Raw genomic sequence first — 23,310 nt, forward strand, 5'->3', positions numbered from 1 at the left:
CGTGATGATAGCCTAGGAGCAGAGGAGCGCCGCCTCCCTTCTCCCTGTTCTGCGCCCCCACGTCCGCCGCGATCGGCAACCCTCGCGGCCCTGCCTCCGGCGCCGCTTGCACCCTCGCGCGGCCGTCCACTGTGCCGCCCTTCCGCCCTTATCGCCCGCCTCGCGCCACGTCGATGACGTCCACCCAGCGCCACTTCGCCCACGCACGTCTCCCGGCCCTACGCCCCGGTACCCGTGAGCCACATCCTGCCGCCGCACTGGCGTTCTTGAACCAGCAGCTCGCCGCTGGTAGCCCCTGCCCTGCATCCTCGACCTCCAGGGCGCATGTAAGTACTTCCTGAACTTGTGTAATCTGGTAGAGACGGTGACCTTGTGTGTAGTTTATAGATTTGCATAGCCATATTCATATTGTTGATTCCTTCTATAGACTAGCATAATTAATTCCCGTAGCACGCTGGGAGTGTTGGCTGATGAATTCCATTCAGTTCACTGCTGCCTCTTGAATAGTTGTGTGCAGAACTAAATGTAGTTGAAAGGCAGGCATCAACTTGTATAATTTCATATTTTCACATGCAATTAAGCTTGGGTGTACTTGGTTTTGATATTTGAACTAAATGAGTGTTGAAAAAGGCAGCAGTTGTTCCTGATGCTAGCTCCTGCAAAGCTGCAGCCACATAATTGCAGCTAAATAACCATGCCCTTCTCATTTTGGAATATGTAGATCTTTTGCTCATAGCAGAACACAGTTTAATTGATTTCGTGGCTTTGATCATGTATTTGCTGCTTGCACCAGGTTAACATTTTTTGCTTATTGGTAACAATTAGATTAGTACAACGTTAATCACAATGATGCATACATATCATGAAGCTAGATTTATTTAGATGTTCACAATGTGGCTCCTGCAGCATATGAATTAACTTAGTGGCTCATGAAGCTAGGTCTGATTAGATGTTCAGATTGTGGCTTATCAAGCTAGATTTATTGCTAACAACTTTTTTGCTCTTGCAAAACACCAAAATGAATTTACTTCATTACAGAGCATCTAAGTACATCTAACTAAACGTGAGACCATCTCATACCTCTACATAAGAAATGCTCTCCAGTAGCAGCTTCAACTTAGAGGTAAGGCCATGCCCATAAAAAATTGACCTGTTTCTCATACGAGCTCTAGTTGAACCTTATGTAGGTTACTTTTGTATTACAGGAGAGGTTGATCAGCGGAATTATAAGAGAGGTTCCTTCTACATTCAGTTTGGTTGCTGAAGATGGCACACTTGACCCGTTTCTCCTTCAGCCTATGTGCTCCGATTTAGTCAAGTTTATGGACAAGATGATATATACTGCCAGTTTGTTTCTTGTATAGGCAGTGAGACATGTTTCAGTTTGAAATTCTTCAACCTTCAGCCTGTGTGTTTTCATCTAGTCAAGCTTATGGACAAAGATGATACATATTGCCTGTTTGTTCATTGTGTTGATAGTGAGACATGTTCCAGTTCGAAATTGTTGAATCTTCAGCTGTATTAGCATCGAATGAATATTGCATGGAAAGAAAGGGTTACATCATAGATAGTGACTACTCTGCACGGTAGGAATCATTACCCTCTAGCTACATACAATATTAGCATTAACCAGAAATGTCTACAGTATTTCCTAGATTTGCATTTCTCGTCTTCAAGTCTCATGTCTCCGAGTCTCTTGTCATGTGCTATGTGCTTCTACTTGTAATCAGAAAATTGTTATTCCAATTGTAAAATGCGTTGTTCCTTCTCGTTCACAAGATATACCGATGAATCCATTGCATCATACAGTCCGTTTACGCTGAATGTGCTTTTGTTCTATTAACTTGACTTTGTTCGTCTGCGTTTGGTCCAACTCAGAACAGCCATTCAGGAGATTTGTTGATCTACTGGTCGTGGACAGTGTGTTTAAGGTGGAGGCGCTTTTGTTCTACTTCTTCTTGTGCCAGAACTTCAATTCGTTACTCTGAATTTTGTGAAACTCAAAACTGTCCGTTGGGAGAAATTTCGATGACCAGAGCAAAACAGAGACGGCATCTAACAACAATTCGAACTCCATAGCTAAGCAATTGACAGGTAGTAATACGGAAAAAAAGAGGGATTAGGATTTGGATGATCCTCGCATTCCGAACTTGTCGATGCTCATCTCGGTTCAGCTCGAAGAGGTGCTGCAACCTGCATCCGTCGAGGAAGTCGATCACATAGCTGCTACGGCCGCTGCTCCCTTTCCCCATCCTCGCCGGCGCTGAGAGCCAACCACCACTCCTACCTTTGCCCCACCTCGCGGTCGCAGGGAGCTGAGGGCCGGACGCCTCGGCCGCGCCTAGCCTCGCCCACATTCCAGGCCGGCTAATCTCCTTTCTTTGCCCCCACCTCGCCGCCGCAGGGAGCCGACGGCGGAACTGCCGGGCGTCGCCTTGCCCACCTCCTCGGCGCCTAACCTTGTGCCCATCCGTCGAGGGCCTGGATGCCACGCCCCAGCGGCGCCTCGTCTGGGAGCCGAAGGCCGAACAGCCGCGCGGCGCCTCGCCCGCCTCCACGGCCTGGATGCCACGCCCGGACGGAGCCTCGTCGCCCTACCAGGTCGCCTCTGCTGCGCGCATCCGTCGGGGGGATGCACGCCACGGCCGCGCGGTGCCTCGCCCCCTCCTGGTCGGCTCCACCTCCATTTGCTCCGCCGCCGCCGCCAGGAACCTAGGGTTCGCCCAGGAAATCAGATGGCTTGAGTGTTTGAGATGAATTAGGTAGAAAACGCAAAAACACCCTCACACAAAGAAATATACATGCTAACACCCCTACCGGGAGGAAACAACTATGAGAAATTATCTGTTGACCCTCCGGTGGAGGTACTCCGCATGTTTCAGTTTTGATTTTTGCTGGTACTCTATGTCCAGGTAGTGGAGTACAGGTGCTCGTTAGCCGCCCGATAGGCCAAAATGGATGGCCCATGTTTACTTGGGGGTACTATAAAAGTCCTCGACGACTAGGTGCTTACGGAATTTGTTACGGACTGATGTGTCAATCAGTTAGCATATGCGGGAGATTATTGTGGACCGAACTGAAAGTATTCCAACAAATAATTTAACAAGACAATGTGTCCGTAAGCAAATTTTGTAGCCCAACGTCCATATGTGTAGCATTATTGGTGCAGGAAAGAAGCAAGGAGCGGCGGTGATGACCACATTGGCGTCATGATGATGTCGTAGTCATGGTGTTGTCCATGTACGCAATGTCAGACGTGGGCATCGACATGGTGATGGCGTTCGCGGGCGCGGAAGATGGCGGTGGCACGCAGGGTGCCACAGGAGGCGTGCACCGCCGGTTCTGCGCTGGAGAAGGTGGTACAGGCTTTGCGGCATCTTTCGGTTGTAATTGGAATTGGAGTTTCCCGAGTTTCCGCGTGGCAGGTAACTCCTCTAGCAACTGCACGCGTGTTCGTTCTCCGAGGGCACTCCGAGAAGAGTGATTTGGATGACCGACAATTTTTAGGTTTTACTTAATGTTGGGAGGAATTGGCCTTGGTTCTAGAAATTGGCTTCTAATTGTTTCGTTAGCTATTGCATGCTCGATGTTCATGGTCACCATGAACCACTATTTTTTGTTCACATTCTTACAGTCATGATTAGTCATCCTCGTATTTATGTATTTATAAAATTCTCAATTTCAAAATTTTAAACCACTGCACATTATATAGTGAACTCTTAATACAAGAAAGTTGTTTCAGTTGTTGATTTGTCCAATGCTAGCCGTGTGTTTGGATACTGGTTTAGGATACTTGTTCAGTCTTGTTGTGTTGATGATTGTTGTTTCGCAAGGCCATGAAATACCAATGCAATGCTCTCTTCCAACTAGCATTTCAGAGCTTTGGTGTGGTGTATGGAGAGTTAAGAGACATGAGTATGTCGATTTTTTTTTTCAAAACAGGAGCTTAGCCCCAACCTCTGCATCAAAATGATACACATGGCTTTACTTTTATTGCATAGTTTGAACAAGTATCAAGAGTTTACAACTTAAGGATCACAAAAATTGGCAGCATAAATCAGCCATCTAAACATGGAACTTAAAAAAACCTCTATGCATCTTGAACTCGTTTAGTATGCATCCAATCACCCTGGTTGATGATAGCCTGAACGACCGCCATCAGCCGATGGCATCCAATATCCATAGGCTCTCGCTGCTCCATATGAAGGAGGTAGACTACATGTGAATTGATAAAGCAGTTCTGTAGATAACCTGCAAGAAATTTGGTTTGGCAGCTCTGTTAAAAACCACATCATTTCGTCAATTCCAAATTGCCCAAAGTCCCAAATTAAAGCACAAAGTCCCACACGAATTCGAGCCTTAGTTTTCTTGTCAACTACATTAAGCCAATTACCAAAAACGTTAGTAACATTTGACGGAGGAGGAATATTATATGTAAAATATACAATTCTCCAAACAAGACGGGAAAACGGACATGTAATAAAAAGGTGGTCAATTGTTTCTTGCGAACCACAAAAGACACATTTAGTACACCCGTTCCAATACCTCTTAGCAAGATTATCCTTTGTTAAAATCACCTTTTTATACACGAACCACATGAGTATCCTCATCTTTACTGAATCGCTAACTTATCGCTCAGCCTTAAAATGGAGATTAATCGCTTATCGGACGATTAATCGATTTTATCGGTCGGCCATTTATCGGCTTAATTTTTGTAAATTCTAATTTTCATCACTAAATTTTATATAATATGCTATGCATAGATAATATTGAAGCATTGAACAAAAGTATTACCTTGATTTCTTGCATTTGAATCAATAAAAATGAAAATTTTGAGCTACCGTATAGTTCTACATGACAATAGAACAAAAATAACGATTGCCATACCGAATTTCAGCGAAATTTCATTGAAAATCGGCCAAAATATCGGTCATCAGACTGAAAATCGGCCAAAATATCGGTGTAGCGATAAATTAGCCGAGATGCTAAAATCTTATCGGTTACCACCCGATTCACGATAAATCGGCCGATAAATCGGTATCTCGGCCGATTTTTTGAACAGTGACCTTAATACGCCTCAAGTGCACTTTCAGGAATCTCTATGTCGACTCTCTATGTCTTTAAAAGTGCACTTTCAAAATCTGCAGTTGTCGTGATGATACAACCATCTCTAGATTGCTTCCACTGATATTTTGGATATTGAAACTCAACCTGTTGTTGAAGTACACCATAGTTGTCTCAGCTGGCTGATGATAATGGAAGGGGTGAATAATGTCTCGAAAAAACAAAAAATGGTTCAGTGAAGTTTCAGGAAGTGTTAGCCTGCTAGCTTAGATCACATAAAAAATCCGGTAGGTAAATTGTAATCTGAAACATCTGAAGTTATGCAATAAGATTGTAATTGTAATATTAATTCTTACTCCAACACATGGTCTTGTTTTTTGTCGGTAACATGAAGGGAATAGAAACGACGCTGATGGCGAAGGCATTTTAGGAGCTGACCCGTGGGATGGAGGACGATGGCGGGGAGCTCCGCCACATGCCCTTTAGGGTTCTATATGCACTGGTATGCATGCTTTTCAACTCCATGTGCATCGCCTTCGAAGGTAGAACTTATTTGGCTCATCCTTGATTTTTTATTTTTGGTAATTAGTTGTTCCCTCAATCTTCTATTTTTTAGGACCAAGTTGTACATTCCCTTTCCTGGAAAAGGGACATATATCTTATAAGGGAACGCCTCTCAGATGTTTTGCTTAGTTAAATTTTTCTACTACCTCCGTTCAAAAATAATTATCTTATTTTTGTCTAAATACGGATATATCTAGACACATAGGTGGTTTCTCCTGTATCCGTTGGTTGCTATATTAATATAGTGGGATGAAAACCTATTTCGAGGAAATCTAGACGCATCTTAGTTGTAGATACATCCGAAAACTAGAAAAAATTAAGACACTTATTTTTAGACGTAGGGAGTACTTGCATTCTCATCTGATCTTGCAGCATCCCCCACAAGTGCTGAGATGTACAATCTCCAAGATGTTGATATGCGGTTGAAGGAATCTGGTAGTCTGATAGGAAAATGATTCAGTACTAATTAATTATTTTCTTATATGTTGCATTCGCAGAACAATAACATTTTGTGTGCCTGCAAATTGCCCCATGAAAGAGAGTTGTAAGAAGTAACACGAGTTGCTTGCCGAGACTCTTGCGCTGGTCGACATGGCCGCTGCCATGGATAACGACGGTTGGGCCCTTTCCGTCTCCACCTTCTAGAAGTGGACTATGGTCATTCACAACCTCGGCTTGGTGGACCGCCATCGAGACACTTGTGCTCATTGCTGCGGTTTCCACCATTGAAGACAAACCGCTAAGCCAGCTCCTTCTCCACCTTGTAGAAGGGAAGCGTGCTCGCCGAAGACCTCGCCTACTCTAACGCAGAAGGGCCTTCCCCGAGGACGCAGGGGGGTGTGGCTGGGGAGTGCAAGCTCAGGTGGGAGGCACTCGTGGCGGAGTACGGTGCTGGTGCATCGATGTTTCCTTTGCAATTTTTTTTAGCTCCCAACCTTTGTGCCATTTGGTGGCGTACCCTGAAGCTCCCTAAAAGTTTTAGGCCCAGTTCTTTTGGGCACGAGCTTGTGCGTAAGCCACCGTGGCTTCAGCTGCCCAAAGAAACCATAGTGAAAATAAGTCTGGGAGAAACTGCAGTTCAGTTCTTTTCGGCTTCCACTATCCCAGCTTATTGTTTTGAGTTGTATACAGAAAAGTCTATAATGCCCCTTCAATGATTTGTGTTTTCTTCAGCTAGAAATTGCAACTATGTCTGATCGAAATAATATTGGAGCAGTAGGTTTGTGCATTTCTAAGCTAGCTATAACTAGTTGAATGCCCGTGCGTTGCCACGGTCCCTCAAATTAATTTTGCATGTAAAATATGTGGTGGCGTGGATGAGCTGCAAATGAAGAAGCTTTTTAAATAAAAATGATAAAAAAATGAATTATGTTTTGGAACTAAGCAAAACTGGATTGTTGTGCCAACATTTTTACGGCAACACCATTCAGCCGATGAGGACATCATTATCGTTTGGGTTATTTAAACTACCGAAGCATCCTATTAATATTCTTCATCACTACGATATGAAAGTTACATATTTTTAAGTTTATAGAATTCGATGTTTACTGTTGGTTCCTAAGTGAATTAACTATAAGAAAAATGCAACACACGGATTTTTATGGATTATCTATTTTTGCTTATTGTTCTCTCTTTATTATTATTTGGGACATTTGGTAGATGAAATGATTGAGAACTTTGATGTTTCTAAATAGTTTCTTAGATAAATCTTGGATTTAAATTCTCTTATTCTTTTATTATCCCTATTTTGATGTGATAGTCAAAACGACTTCATAGGACCAAAAGCTAAGGAAAACAGTAATATGGAAAGAGAAATTGTTCATATAGTTGTTCACTTTGCATCATGTCTCTATAAACATGAATGCCACAATCTCAAGCAACATGTGTCTTGCAAATCAAACAACAAACATACATACAAATTTTGATCAAACTGTATTGTGTTGTGTACACCTGCAAACAACAAACTTATCTTGATGTCAAGCCACCCCTGTATGTGTCAAGACGTTGAGCATATTGTAGACTTGGACATGACACATCCTCCTTGTCTCAAGGATATGGAAGTTACAAAACTGCACTGACATGAAGGCGCCATTGATCTCTACAAATAAAAATCCACTCGAAAACGTTGAGTACAAACCTCCTTTTAGTGCAAAATGAAATACTGTTCAAATTTGTTTAATTGATCTTATATCTGTACATGATCACCTCAGAAGCTTTTGAAGAAAAGAACTGCTGTCCAGAGACTTGAGGTGTTTTCATTCCACCATGTACCACTCTCTACAGAGTAGAAACATACTGACATAACTTGTGATGTTGAAAAGTTCTTTGCTTGTTCTGCATGTGGCATCTTCCGTATGCACACTCACTCTCAAGTCCCAATTGAACCATTTCTGGTTCTCAGGCCATGCTGATTTGCCCGCCTGGGTGATAAAGTTTGTGTAGTAAATAAAAATTACAAGCATATGTCATGTAACTTGACAAATGCAATTTTTATATGTGAGTTTTTAACTTGTTTTCTTTGCCAAAACAACTATCTTTTGATGAATTAACTATAGGCTAGAGCTAGTTTTAGTAAGAGATACATGAAAACAAATCTGCAAAGCAAGCAATTTGGGAAAACACAAGCGTTTTTCCATTCCCTTAAATACATCATTAAGGGTCAGAAGAAAATAGACAAGATATTATGGTGCTACACATAAAGGATTCTCAATTCTGGAAATTTTAGTTCCACTGTAGACATATTACCCTATTCTAGTTCTGAAGAAAATGTGGATAGCTGCTACATATTTATATATTCATGCACTGAAGGAACATGAAATAATCATGATATTGTGCTTTTAATAATGGCCAACATCTATTACCAGATGGTCATCGTATTGCCAATCGAGAAAATTAATAACCCAGGTCGTCTGACAACTCTATGTAGCACCTCATAAAGAACTTAAATCAATTAGGCACAAACACAAATTCGAATTACATGTTATTGGTTCTCAGTTCTCATTATATATTCGGATTTCATGGCTAAAGTTTTAACCCCAAAGAGAACATTCTCCTTTAAGATCTTGAGGTCCTTTCAGATCGATAGGAAAAAAGTTGTTTAACATTCAGATTTTTAGTATAAACTAAGTGCCAAGATTAAAAGATTTCATAGTAGAAAGAAAGAGCCAATATTATTAACACGACAACTGAAGGGTGCCATCGAAAAACACACCACATAAGCAAGTATAAGCAATCCTGGTAGCGCGAGTTTTACGTCCAGGGAGTAATTAATGCTGATCTGAGAGCTCGAAGGAAATAAAATAAAATTATAAATATTAAGTAGCACAACCACATCATTGTTAATGCTTGAATCATCATCGATTTCAAGCAGCCCATAAGGAAATAAAATAAAATTTTAAAATTAATCATGCTTCAGAAAACAAGGGAAATATGTGCATCAAATAATTATGGAGATGAGGATAGCTTCTCAAGTTTCAGAAAATAACCACAATTTTGGCAGAAAATACAAATGCTTACACCAGCGATGGAGGCGGAGGCACCTGCCGGACGATCTCGTCGCAACCATCCACACATCCTGACAGTTCAGCGGAAGAAACTAAGAAGGGAAACCTTTATGGCTCTGTCAATGAAAGAGTACAACAAAAACATGGTTTGTAATGACAACAGAGGCCAGGGACAAACCATACATAAGAATAAGAGTAAAATACACGAGACATCATGGAACTTGTGGCGTATAAATCACTTCCGTCACTGTATCAAAGACGCACTGCAGGTTCATGTACCATCACCGTAGATGGTCTAGCTACATATTTTGTGACGTGGTTGCATGGGACCCGTATGGTAGTGGCAGAACTGTCCCAACCGATTGTACTTTTTACAGGAAACCACCTACACATCTCTTATCTCTGGAAAACACCCGACCCGTTGATAAGGTTTGGTTCCCTTCGTTCTCGCCTCAAGCCCCAATCCGCCGCCGCCGCTGTTGTATTAGCACGCTAGCGCGCGTCCTTGCCTAACCACGCCAACACCGCCTCACCACCCAACCCCGAATTCCATTCTCGACCTAGCAGCCGGTGCTCGTCTAGCCAGAGGAATCACGAGAGCACCGATGCAACACCATGCATGGTTGACGAAAGAGATGGCCACAGCAGGAACACGTGTTGGAGGAACACAGGAACACATAGGTGCTTGGGGGAGCACTTCGACATGATCCTATAGACCCCATTGAATCCATCCGGCCGAGCAGGAGCTACAGGGTTGAAGAAAAGAGGAGATCATTCAACGGTGGATGGTAGCAGGAGACGGAGAAGACGGTGACCAATCAGCCGATTACCGGCGCCACACCTTAATTTCTTCGGCATGGAAGACCAACACGAGCAAGGCAGAGCTTCTAGGTAGCCTGTCTAGGCTCACGGTAGCCAAAACCGGTGCTGCGTTGAGGTAAAACCTCAGGCGTACGGCAATTTGGAGAGCAGAGCCTCCGTCAATCCATCGGGAGGACAACGGTCAATTATTTTATTGGAATTTTCGTAAAATAGACGCGCTGCTGACCGGTCAACACCATGCCACGTGGGCAGATATGTACATGTACCACATGCAGTGACCGTACGTGAGCCGACAACACGTCTTCCATGACCGTAAATTAAACTTTACTGAATACAGTGGCTGAACTGCTTTATACGGACAAGTTCCATGATGTACCATGCATTTTACTCTAAGAATAACATCCACAAATGAAAATCATGGGTAAAAAGACGGAACCGACCAATGATGTATTTATTGTGAACGCACCTTCATGATACCTCCAATTTTTTTTTTTTTTTGAACAAGGGAGGGCGCTGGAGGCGCCAAAATTTCATTCAGCTCGTAAACAGTTTACATCATGCCATACAATACCCTGAGGTTGAAAGATAGAAAGAGAGGAAGCTACAGGACACGTATGAAGATTTAAGTGAGCTGAATTTGAACAACTAAAGATGGGCATAGACTGATCCTGTCTAATTGCCTGTTGAGCACAATCGTGAGCGATTCCATTAAGATCTCTTTTGATATGATATACTTCCGCTTCTATTTGTTTTGATGCCTTCTGGTACTCCGAGATCTGATTTCTTAACTCCCAAGGAACTTGATTATCAGTGATCGTAGTTGCTGCCGCTGCCTTTGCTAGAGTTAAATTATCTGTCAAAAATGTGGCTCCATGAACATTCAGCTTGACAGCAATTTGGGAGGCAAGGACTAGACTCATTGCTTCAGCAAGAAGAGGAGAAGACACTGCCGTTGTAGTGGAAGCTTGAATGAGAATTTTTTCCTGTATTCCATTCCTCTGAAGATGACAGAATATGCCAATCCCAGTGGTGATCAAGCCCTGTGAACCTAGAGCTTTCTTTGTTTTCCAGGCCGCATCCGAGTAAATCTTGCTACCTGTTATAAACAGATCATTTTTTAAAGATTGACCTTGAGTCATCACTTGATTACCCTGGGTTGTAGCTGAGTTGTTGTATCCTCCTCCTATTCCTGATGCATCATCCCTGTCAAGTATTTCCTGCCCAACATTGATTGTTTCTAAATTCTTATTAATAGCATTAGTCATGTGAATAATCTGGGATGGCTGATTCTCTTTTTTATTAAAAAGACAGTCATTTCTATTTTTCCAAATACACCAAAGAAAGGTAAGAATGTTTTCTATGGATCCGAAAGGATGATTCATATTGATCAGATTCAGTATGACTTGAGATAGAGAGCTATTAGGCTGTAAAATTTGATCAGTTTTAATATACCAAGGATTAGAGAACCAGGCCGCTCTAGCAAAAGGACATAAGAAAAAGAGATGATTGTCATTCTCTTCGTTTCCACACCTGCAACAAAGTTTGCTTATATGTTTGGAGTATTTACCTGCTCTGGCTCCTGTTGGCATGGATTTTCTCAGTAACCTCCATCCAAAAGTTTGAACTCTAGGAGTGATATTTTTATTTTTCCATATAAGTTTGAGAAGCTGCGTTGTTTGGTGACTTACCTGGGCTGGTCTTGGCTCCCCTTGTTCGTAAAGCCGCTGAATACAAGCTTTATAAGCTGACTTGGAGTTACATTTCCCATTTTGAGTTAATCTCCAGCAAAGTATGTCATCTTCCTATGAATCAATAATGGTTGTTTGCTTTATGGAGGTTGCAATCGGTTCCTGAAAGAGCGAGTCTATTAAATCAGTATTCCAAATCTTCTGATTTGGGGACCAAAGATCTTTGACCTGCGCTGGATAAACAAAATTGTTGTCTTGAACTATTAGAGCATCATAAATATTATTCCAACCTTCACACCAAGGCGAGCTCCAAATAGAGATTTGACCTGTGGATATTTGGTAGAAAGCATTTTCTTTAAGAATAGGGAGGATTTTTAGAATAGAGGCCCAAAAGGCAGACTTAGGAGTATTAACATTTGGTCTCCAAATTGAGGAATCAGGAAAATATTTTGATTTTAGCACTGAGTAAAGAAAACTTTCCTTATTATCCGCAAGCCTCCAAGTGGTCATAAGCAGCAAACTTTGATTCATGGCCTGTAGGTTCCTAATACCAAGACCTCCTTCATTTTTCGGGCAGCAGATATCTTTCCAAGCACGAAGACAAAGACTTTTAGAACTGCTTTCTCCTCTAACACCCGTCCACCAGAAGTTTCTAATGATGGCTTTAATTTGAGCAAGAAACTTTTTGGAGAAGAGAATATTCGACATGTAATAGATAGGGATAGAAGAGAAGACCGATTTTATAAGCTCTAATCTTGCTGCATGCGAGAGTTGATCAGCTTTATAAGTTGAAAGTTTTAGCTTAAACTTATCTATAACAAATTTATAAGCAGCATTTCTATTTTTCCCTGGTATGATAAGGGGGTGACCCAAATGGATGAAATTATTGTCAATGTTAGGCACTTGGAAAATATTTTTTATGACAGTAATAGTTGAGGCATCTACTTTCTTGCTAAAAATAATACCTGATTTCATCCAATTAGGAGTCTGTCCCGAAATGGTACAGAAACTTTGCATGATTTGCTTCATTTTTATTGCCTCCTGCTCTGACGCATGTCCACAAATTAATAAATCATCTGCAAAGAGAAGGGAGTGTATACGTGGACAGTTGGGTCCCAATTGAATTCATGCGAGATTGTTGTTTCTCATTGCCTCCTGTAGGCTGATAGATAACTCATTAATGGAAAGGACAAAAAGATAAGGAGATAAAGGACAACCCTGTCTTATACCTCTTTCACCTCTGAAATTTGCAAAAGGTTGACCATTGATGATGACAGAATACGAGGGTGTGGAAATGCAAGCATAGATGAGGTTGATGAAATGCTCATGGAAACCTTTTCTTATAAGAGCTGAAACAATGAACCCCCATTCTAATCTATCAAAAGCCTTAGCTAAGTCAATTTTAAGCATGAAAGCTTTTCCTTTCCAAGAATTAAGAGCAAAGGAGTGCGTAATTTCTTGAGCTATTATAATGTTGTTACTTATACGCCTACCTTCAATAAAAGCTTGCTGAGAAGGGTGAATATAATCAGGTAAATGAGGTTTAAGCCTATTTGCAATACATTTAGCAATTATTTTATAGATAACATTACATAGGCTAATAGGTCTATAATCAGCAGGAACCAAAGGAACCAATTTTTTAGGAATAAGAGCAATGTGAGTATCATTGATATGAGCGGGCATGACACCTGTTTGGAAAAAATTTCTTACCAGTTGCATTACATCCTTTCCAATCCAGTCCCAGGTTGCTATGCAAAATTCTACATTGAATCCATCAGGACCAGGCGAAGCATTTCTCTTCATATCTTTGAGAGTTTCAATTACCTCTTTTTCATCTGGAACCGTGTAAGTATAATCGTTCGAATCTTGAGGGAGTTGAGAGTTTATAAAAGGCCTTCCAGTGTTAGCATTTGAAGAAGCAAAAATAGATCTAAAATAGCTAACAAAGGTATCACTAATTTTTTCAGGCATATGCTGCATAACATCACTTTCATCTTTGATAGAAATTATAGCATTTCTTCTCCTTCTTTTAATAATAGATCTATGAAAGAAGGAAGTATTTCTGTCGCCATCTCTTATCCAATGTTTTTTAGCTCTTTGAATATAAGAATCAGTAAGCTTGGTAAGAGTTTGTTCATACCTTATTGATAACGAAGCTTCTTTGTTATGGTCTTGCTTCTCCAGCGGTTGCATTTGAATCTCCTTGATTTGTTCTTGAATGTTATCAGGCTCTTCCTGTAATGGTTTCCTCTTTCTACACCAGATTTTTAATTGACCTGCAAGATGTTTAGCTCTATTCCAGAAAGTTTTATTTTTTGAATTATTCCAAGCCGTTTTTGCCTGATTCTGAAAATCATTTTCTTTAAGCCACCAATTTTCAAATTTGAAAGTGCTTTTAATTTTCTTAACAGGACCATCAGTAGACAGTAAAATAGCAGCATGATCACTGATAGTGTGAATGATAGGCATATTATAGACATTGGAAACAGGGAAGTTAGTGCACCATTCATAATTGACTAGGCATCTGTCTAGACGTTCATAAATAGGATTAGAAGAAAATCTCTTATTAGTCCAAGTATAAGCAGGACCACTGAATCCTAAATCAAAGAGCCCGCAGTTTTTAATAAGAGCATGAAAAGCATTCATACGGGTAACATTAAGCTTTTGAGAGTTCTTATCTGCACTATTCAACAGTTCATTGAGATCTCCCATACAAAGCATAGGCAGATTAAGGTTATCAAACACAAAAGAGGCGACATGATTCCATATATCACAAGTTTGACGATGGTACGGGTCGCCATATATACAGATGAGACCAAAATGCTGATTACTAGAGAGAATAGTGGCAGTAGCTAATATTACATAGAAGCTAGAACTATGAACAGTGAGCTTGAGGTCATCATTCCACATCAGCCAAAGCCCACCCGTATGAAATCTAGAAACCAAGTCAGAGGAACTTACCTTGGAAGATTTAATTTCAGAAATAAAAGATACCTGTGGTTTTGCCGCTCCAATCATCCTGGCAAGATGAAGCATTTTAGTACTGCCAAGGTTCTTGCCCATACCTTGGCAGTTCCATCCTAAAGCTTTCATGGCGCCCGTGGCGCCTTGAAGGCTGGCGCCGCTGCCTCAATGTGTTGAGCATCTATGTCTGGTGCATTGTGAGCTTGTTCTATAATTTCTTGTTTTTCCATGTTGTGCGCATTATTCACTTGGGTTCCTTGATTTCCCTGTACTCCTTGATGAATTCCTGCGTTATACATTACCGGTGCCTGATATGGTTCCCCAGTTGCCTGCGGAGACGAGAAAGCTCCCCGCCTAGAATCTTGCACGCCCTGAGAACCAGACACTACTGGCGTGTGCAGTGGCCAGGGGTCATGGTCATAAGAAGCAGCTACAGAACTACTAGCATCCGATCTGCATGGTGATGCTAGAGTTCGTTGAGCACACATATTTTTTCTAGCATTGGTAGCTGTTGTGTGTCTTTTCCATGTATTTGCTCCTGGCTTGTAAAAAGATGTCCCTTTCTGTGATTGTACATCCCATCCAGAAGGCCTACGTTTTTCTCTGCTTATGTGAGTGTTTGAGTCTGATTGAACAGGCAGATTTGGAGCTGCTCCCAGAATACCTAGATTGGCTGAAATATTCTGACCTACTGCAGTGTTGTGACCAAACAAGGTTTCATTTATCATTTGAGCATTTTGGTTGAGAGATAAGGCCGGGTTGTATGGTGGAGTGGCTCTCCTTGCGCACTGCAGTATTGTAGGTGTTCCTTGGTTCTCCATCATAACCGACTGCATTTGAATTTCTTGAGAGCTGGACTGATTGTTCTGAGAAGCCAAAACTTTTTTGCTATTGGTTGATTGACTTCTTCTGTAGGCGGGGCAGACCTTTTTGAACTATTTATTTTTTCCGGAAACTGCAGAGGAAAGACAACTCCTTCATTATCTTTCTGAGTGATAAGGTTTGCTGGCTGATTCTTGATAGTTGAGGTGAACTGTAAATTTGCCGGTGCCATCCTTTCACCAATATCTCCAATAACTGATGTCTCTATATTGGGTTGTTGAATGATATTGTTTTCTCTTTCAGTTAAAGCCTTTGCTCCTCTACTGGTTTGAGCTGTGTCTTCCATGACACGTTTCTGTCCTTGATGTTGTCCCATTGTAGTTGGTAGAGAAAGTATTCCTTCATTTCCTTGTTGATGAATCATAGCATCTGATGCAAAGCAGGAACGGATCTGCCCTGCTGAATTTTCTTTCTGTCTGTTCTCTGTTGTCCTACTAATATAAGGGTCTATCATTTCTCCTTTGCCTTTGGGATCTTGAGCAAATAGATCTCGAAGCTTTTGAAGAATAAGAAGACCTTCTTGATTTGATGATTGTTCCCCCAATCTGGCGTTGTTGATTAATTCTGCCGGTATGAGCTTCTCATTTATGATCCATTGCCCGAATCTGTGTGTTGGTATATCTGCACTAGACTGTCTCCTTTTCTGCCTTTCTGAGATGAGATTATTTCTTAAACTGCAGTCTTGAACATTGTGAAACAAGATTCCACAGAAGAGGCAGGCTCTTTTTATTTTTTCATAATGGAGATAAGCAACAGTTGATGAGTTGTCCTCGAAACTCACTAAAGCCTTATCCTTTAATGGCTTTGCTACCATTATTTTTGCTGTACCCCAAATATAATCCTGTTTTGCAAAAAGATTGCTCTCTTGAAGAACATGGAAATCAGATACTTCTCCAACTTGATTAAGTATGTTCTTCAGCAAATTAATGGATCTTTTGTTTCTGGGAATTCCATAAGCTCTAACCGTAACAAGGATATTATCAAATTTATAGTCTGAGCTTGATGTAGCATTCAGGGAAGGATCAAACCAGTCAACTAGCAAATTTTCTGAACTTGCTACCAAAGGCTGCTTTATGTAAACTGCGACCATATCCTCTTGCGATTTAAAATGTGCCATAAAGACTGAGCTTGATACCTGGGTGATGCCATGATATTTTTCCTTCCATGCTCTGGACATTGCTTCTTCCAGATTCCGCTGCGAGAGGGATCTTGGAGTTGCACCAGTGCTGGCTACCTTCATTATCAAGCAACAAGAGAAATCCAACACTTCTTGCTTCATCACTTGATTTCCGTGGATTCTGCATAGCCCTGGATCTGATAAACTCATTGCCTGCATGGTGAGTGCTAAGTCAGGTATTTCCGATTTGTCGGTCTCCTTTCTTTGATTCGAGATCCTCTCATCACCATCTTCCATTGGAGCAGATAAGGTAAGGCTTTGACTCACTAGGATGAGAAGCAAAGAGGGGGAAAGAACACGAATCTGGGCAAGAGAGGGAGGGTAGAGGTTGGTAGGCTAAGGATCTGGGATCGGATTGGAGAGATTTGAGAAGAAGGATAGGATTTGATTGGGGATTTTGGGGGAGGTTAGGGCATGTCGCCTGTCGCCATGGAGGACTATTCGAGAAGAGCCTGTTCGTTTTGACACATGATACCTCCAATTTGGTGCCTGACTCTCCTCTCGTTTTATATTTGTTTCTGCTCAAAGGTCATGATTTTGTACAATACTAAAACCCATAGCGGGCTATTCTGAACAAAGCCAGAGAAAAAGAAAATGTGAGCGAATGATGATTGTATGTTCAGTGTCAGGTAAAGAAAATATAACTGAAGATTGCACACATAATATCTAATAGGTGGTGGGCAAGTTTGTAAGGGAATATAGATAGCCAAGAACGATGCATATGCCAGTATAGTACTCTAGTGAGTAATCTTGTTTGCCTGCAGAATTCAAATATGATCCAAACAGAAAATATAGCTGAATGGAACAACTGGATGGCGCAAATATTCAATGGCATATAAACGATCAATCCAAAATAATTAAACATTGTTGTGTGCACCTGATAACCTGCTACTTAAGCATTGGATTGAAGATCTATTAGGCGTGCGATTTGGGAAAGGTATCAGATCATATGACACTTCATACTTCAGTGTTGTCTTGATGGATCTGGTAGCCTGTGATCTTGTAGCCGGCATGCCGTGCGGTTCCTGCATCAGGTTCTTTGGATTTGCCTGTTAAACAATCAGCGAGGGAGCGAGCTCTAGGTGACCACGTTCATCTATACCACTTCAAGGTGCAGTTCAGGTACAAGCTCGTATTTTGGTTGATTTGTTTGATGGGAGGTGGGCAGCGAGGCCGACAAGCTCATTAAATCATCATGGAGAGGCAGGTTGCCCCTGTGCTACATACTCATTCCGGCAACATTATCCCTCTCTATAAGCCTGTCAATGCAGCACCGAGTTGCATGGCCGGTCATCGCCATTGCTCCTGCCAAAGATCGTGCCCTGCAGGCTGCGCATCTGCCTTTTCCTTCGAGTCAAGACGGCAGCTTACGCGCTAGGCAAGAGGGGAGACGGCCGAATCGACCTTTGCGGTACGGTGGGTGAAGGAGCCCTGAGAAACAGAAGTGTTGATAGCAAGTGTGAACCCAACCAATCAGCAAAGAAAATGAAATTAGGTACACCGATTCTGATTCCCAGAGTCTATGCTATTATGGTAAACTGCGATCATCTCGGCGATGAGACACATGCAGAAGTCTGAACTGGGGCCTCCTGCTGCCCATCTGGCTCGACATCATCATCAACGGTACGTCGGTACCCTTCGCGTGCAGGGCACCATACCGGAGGAGGAGAAGTTCCATCCTGTGGCGCGGTAGAAGCGGCGGCGGCAGGAGGCTGAAGGAGCGGTGACGCGGGTAGATGAAGATGCGAATAGGTTCATGATGGAAAGGGTGCGCCGTTGGAGCAGGAGTAGGAGCACACAGCGGAGAGCCGGTAGAGATGGTAAGCACAATGGCCGTGGTGAGGAAATCGGATCCGGTTGAAGAATAGGTGGAAGGAAATTATGTGGAGGATCAGACCTGCAAGGCATGCACACAGGCATGCACACTGATTTTCTCAGGAGAATTAATTAAGCGACCCGTCCAAAAATTAGTTAGGAAAGAAAATATCTGATTGATTTGGTGGACTGGTCTAATTAATTATCTTGACTCATTCGATTGATTTGCTGGCCCCGTGCTAATTTTACAGCCGTATTTGGGCGTTGACTGCTGGTATAAGAAAGGAAAGATCCAATTTAATCTGCACTTATTGATCCTAATTTGATACTGTGAATGCTTTTTTGGGTAGTGACATACGCTGCATGGTAAGAATATATTTAATTTGTTTTTATAGAGTTTAATTTGATACGTGATTAGCGGTAACAAAGCAAACAAGTGGCGCCTTATCGTGAAAAGTGAATCGGACGACTGAATGTTAAGCGGAGGCCATGAGATTAGATTTGACGGCTAGGATGATCTGAATCTCCTTCACCAAACGCGTTGTACGACCTACGACCAACTCGAATATAATAGTAAAGACTATGTCTGAATATTATTGCTTGTGCGGTACATGCAGCACGGGAAGTTGCCCTGCAATACATTTGTGCATCTCTGAACTCCCATGCACTACGTTTGTGCATATCTAAACCACCACCGCTGAACTTGCTTGCATCACAGGAAGAACTCGGGACATGAGGAGACCTGGCCGGAGGAGGCCCCGCTGATGGAGGAGGTAGGCAGTTTGGAAGGAGCCAACGTTGGTGGAGGCTGTAGCAGTCGCAGGAATAACTTTTGGGATTTCTAGTTTCGTGCCCCTGGTTCGTTAGTTGTACTCAGTTTTCCCCAGTCCCTTAGTTTTTCCTCAGTTTTCCCCTCCTCTAGTTTGAAACACGCACAAGTGCTGGAACGGCCGGTAGCCGTCAGGTCAGAGGCCTTGACCGTTAGTCTGACCGGGTGGGGCCGCACAGGGGCAGCTCCTCCCTGACCGTCTCGTGCTGACGGGTAGGTCAGGAGACACGTCGGAGCAGCCATCCATCTATCGCTGACGTGTGGGCCGTTTTATTTCATGATTTTATACGTGGTGCTGCCAATGACAAATGGGCCGCTCTATAGGGCTGCCGCAGCCAATGACCAGTGGGGTCGTCTATTTTTCAGGAAAAGACATATATTGCCGCTCTGTGGGGCTGCCGCAGCCAATGACCAGTGGGGTCGTCTATTTATTTAGAGAAACTCATATATTGCCGCTCTGTGGGGCCTCCGCAGCCAATGACCAGTGGGGTCGTCTATTTTTCAGGAAAAGACATATATTGCCGCTCTGTGGGGCTGCCGCAGCCAATGACCAGTGGGGTCGTCTATTTATTTAGAGAAAATCATATATTGCCGCTCTGTGGGGCCTCCGCAGCCAATGACCAGTGGGGTCGTCTATTTTTCAGTAAAAAACCCATATTGTCGCTCTGTGTGGCTGCCGCAGCCAATGACCAGTGGGATCGTCTACTTATTTAGAGAGAAAAAATCATATATTGCCGCTCTGTGGGGCCTGCGCAGCCAATGACCAGTGGGTCGTCTATTTTTCAGGAAAACTCACATATTGCCGCTCTGATATATGTCTTTAGAGAATATCATAGAGAGAAGCAACAAGTTCGCTAAATAATTATTCTTAAGCTAGACCGGAGAACCGCTGGCAGCTCGTTCCCCACCGTCGGACGGAGCAGCCATCGCCGGCGCCTCGTCGCGCCGCCGGCTCTGTCCCCCGGCGGCGTTGGACGAACTGCGGCGCTGCACGTCAACCACGGCTCCAGCACTTGTTTCGTCCGCACGCATTGTACCCACCGCAGGAAAGTCCGTCGCAAGCAGATCCGCCGCCCACGACGACCGGGATTTGTTCCGCGCACCAATTGGTATAGCTTGGTAAGACCTCCGCTTCTGCCTCCCCCGCCCCCTAATCGATTCGGTTCCCGTAATTTATTGGAGTTTGCAGGTACGAAATAGTCCTCAATGTCTGGTCGTAGCGGGTACACCGGCGAGGGTGGGGATTCGATCATGTCGTGGCCACGTTCTACTTCTCCTACCTCGTCGGAAGTGCAGGTATCTAGCTTCAGCTCTCTGTACTACCGTTGAATTTGAAGTTCTGCCATGGCCTGTTGGGGTGATTTCAGTTGTTCTTTTTTCCATTATTGTTACAGTTAGCCAGGCAAGCCGATGATCCATGGTACATTGCATACCAAGATGAATCAACCCAGTGGTGTAGCCAGAGGATGGATTTGGAGGAGAAGGTGGCCAATTACTGAAGGAGATATGCCCTAGAGGCAATAATAAAGTGGTTATTATTTATATCTTTATGTTTATGATAAATGTTTATATATCATGCTAGAATTGTATTAACCGAAACATTAGTACATGTGTGATATGTAGACAAACAAGAAGTCCCTAGTATGCCTCTTAAACTAGCTTGTTGATTAATGGATGATTAGTTTCATAATCATGAACATTGGATGTTATTAATAACAAGGTTATGTCATTGTGTGAATGATGTAATGGACACACCCAATTAAGCGTAGCATAAGATCTCGTCATTAAGTTATTTGCTATAAGCTTTCGATACATAGTTACCTAGTCCTTATGACCATGAGATCATGTAAATCACTTATACCGGAAAGGTACTTTGATTACATCAAACACCACTGCGTAAATGGGTGGCTATAAAGGTGGGATTAAGTATCCGGAAAGTATGAGTTGAGGCATATGGATCAACAGTGGGATTTGTCCATCCCGATGACGGATAGATATACTCTGGGCCCTCTCGGTGGAATGTCGTCTAATGTCTTGCAAGCATATGAATGAGTTCATAAGAGACCACATACCACGGTACGAGTAAAGAGTACTTGTCAGGAGACGAGGTTGAACAAGGTATAGAGTGATACCGAAGATCAAACCTCGGACAAGTAAAATATCGCGAGACAAAGGGAATTGGTAATATATGTGAATGGTTCATTCGATCACTAAAGTCATCGTTGAATATGTGGGAGCCATTATGGATCTCCAGATCCCGCTATTGGTTATTGGTCGGAGTGAGTACTCAACCATGTCCGCATATTTCTCGAACCGTAGGGTGACACACTTAAAGTTGGATGTTGAAATGGTAGCACTTGAAATATGGAATGGAGTTCGAATATTTGTTCGGAGTCCCGGATGAGATCCCGGACATCACGAGGAGTTCCGGAATGGTCCGGAGAATAAGATTCATATATAGGATGTCATTTTATGTGAAATAAAATGTCGCGGAAGGTTCTATGGAAGGTTCTAGAAGGTTCTAGAAAAGTCCGGAAGAAACCACCAAGGAAGGTGGAGTCCACATGGGACTCCACCACCATGGCCGGCCAGCCCTAGATGGGGTGGAGTCCCAAGTGGACTCCACCATAGGGGGCCGCCACCCCACATGGGAGGTGGAAATCCCACCCTTTGGGTGGGAGTCCTAGTTGGGCTAGGTTTCACCTCTTATGGAAGGTTTTGGTTTCGGGTCTTATTCGAAGACTTGGACACCAACACTTGGGATCCACCTATATAATGAGGGGCCAAGGGAGGGGGCCGGCCACCACAAGACCACAAGCTGGCCGCCCCCATAGAGTGGCCGGCCACCCCTCCCAAACCCTAGCCAAGCTCCTCTCCTCCATATTGCCCGCATAGCTTAGCGAAGCTCCGCCGGACTTCTTCACCACCACCGACACCACGCCGTCGTGCTGTCGGATTCAAGAGGAGCTACTACTTCCGCTGCCCGCTGGAACGGGGAGGTGGACGTCGTCTTCATCAACAACCGAACGTGTGACCGAGTACGGAGGTGCTGCCCGTTCGTGGCGCCGGAACCGATCGTGATCAAGATCTTCTACGCGCTTTTGCAAGCGGCAAGTGATCGTCTACCGCAGCAACAAGAGCCTCCTCTTGTAGGCTTTGGAATCTCTTCAAGGGTGAGACTCGATACCCCCTCGTTGCTACCGTCTTCTAGATTGCATCTTGGCTTGGATTGCGTGTTCGCGGTAGGAAAATTTTTGTTTTCTATGCAACGTTATCCTACAGTGGTATCAGAGCCGTGTCTATGCATAGATGGTTGCACGAGTAGAACACAATGGTTTTGTGGGCGTTGATGCTCTTGTTGTCTTTAGTTTGAGTACTTTGCATCTTTGTGGCATAGTGGGATGAAGCGGCTCGGACTAACTTTACATGACCGCGTTCATGAGACTTGTTCCTCGTTCGACATGCAACTTGTATTGCATAAGAGGCTTTGCGGGTGTCTGTCTCTCCTACTATAGTGAAGATTCAACTTACTCTTCTATTGACAACACTAGTATCACCGTTGTGGTTCATGTTCGTAGGTAGATTAGATCTTACACGAAAACCCTAAACCACGTAAAATATGCAAACCAAATTAGAGACGTCTAACTTGTTTTTGCAGGGTTTGGTGATGTGATATGGCCATGATATGATGATGAATATGTATGAGATGATCATTATTGTATTGTGGCAACCGGCAGGAGCCTTATGGTTGTCTTTAATTTTCATGTTGAGTAGTATTTCAAAGTAGTTGTAATAGTTGCTACATGAGGTGAACAACCATGAAGACGGAGCCATGAACCTTGACGCTATGCCGACAATGATGGAGATCATGCCCGTTGATGATGGAGATCATGTCCGTGCTTTGGAGATGAAGATCAAAGGCGCAAAGACAAAAGGGCCATATCATATCACATATGAACTGCATGTGATGTTAATCCTTTATGCATCTTATTTTGCTTAGAT

General features: G+C 43.0%; 1 long non-coding RNA gene across 1 annotated transcript; it reads left to right on the forward strand.

The window, feature by feature from the left end:
- On the forward strand, positions 1–1,501 carry LOC127341270 (uncharacterized). Its single transcript, XR_007875391.2, has 3 exons — positions 1–326; positions 1,039–1,123; positions 1,206–1,501. It is a non-coding gene; the product is annotated as an uncharacterized lncRNA (long non-coding RNA).
- The last annotated feature ends 21,809 nt before the right edge of the window (positions 1,502–23,310 follow it).

Source organism: Lolium perenne, chromosome 3 (assembly GCF_019359855.2).
Source record: "Lolium perenne isolate Kyuss_39 chromosome 3, Kyuss_2.0, whole genome shotgun sequence".
Lineage (NCBI taxonomy): Eukaryota > Viridiplantae > Streptophyta > Magnoliopsida > Poales > Poaceae > Lolium > Lolium perenne.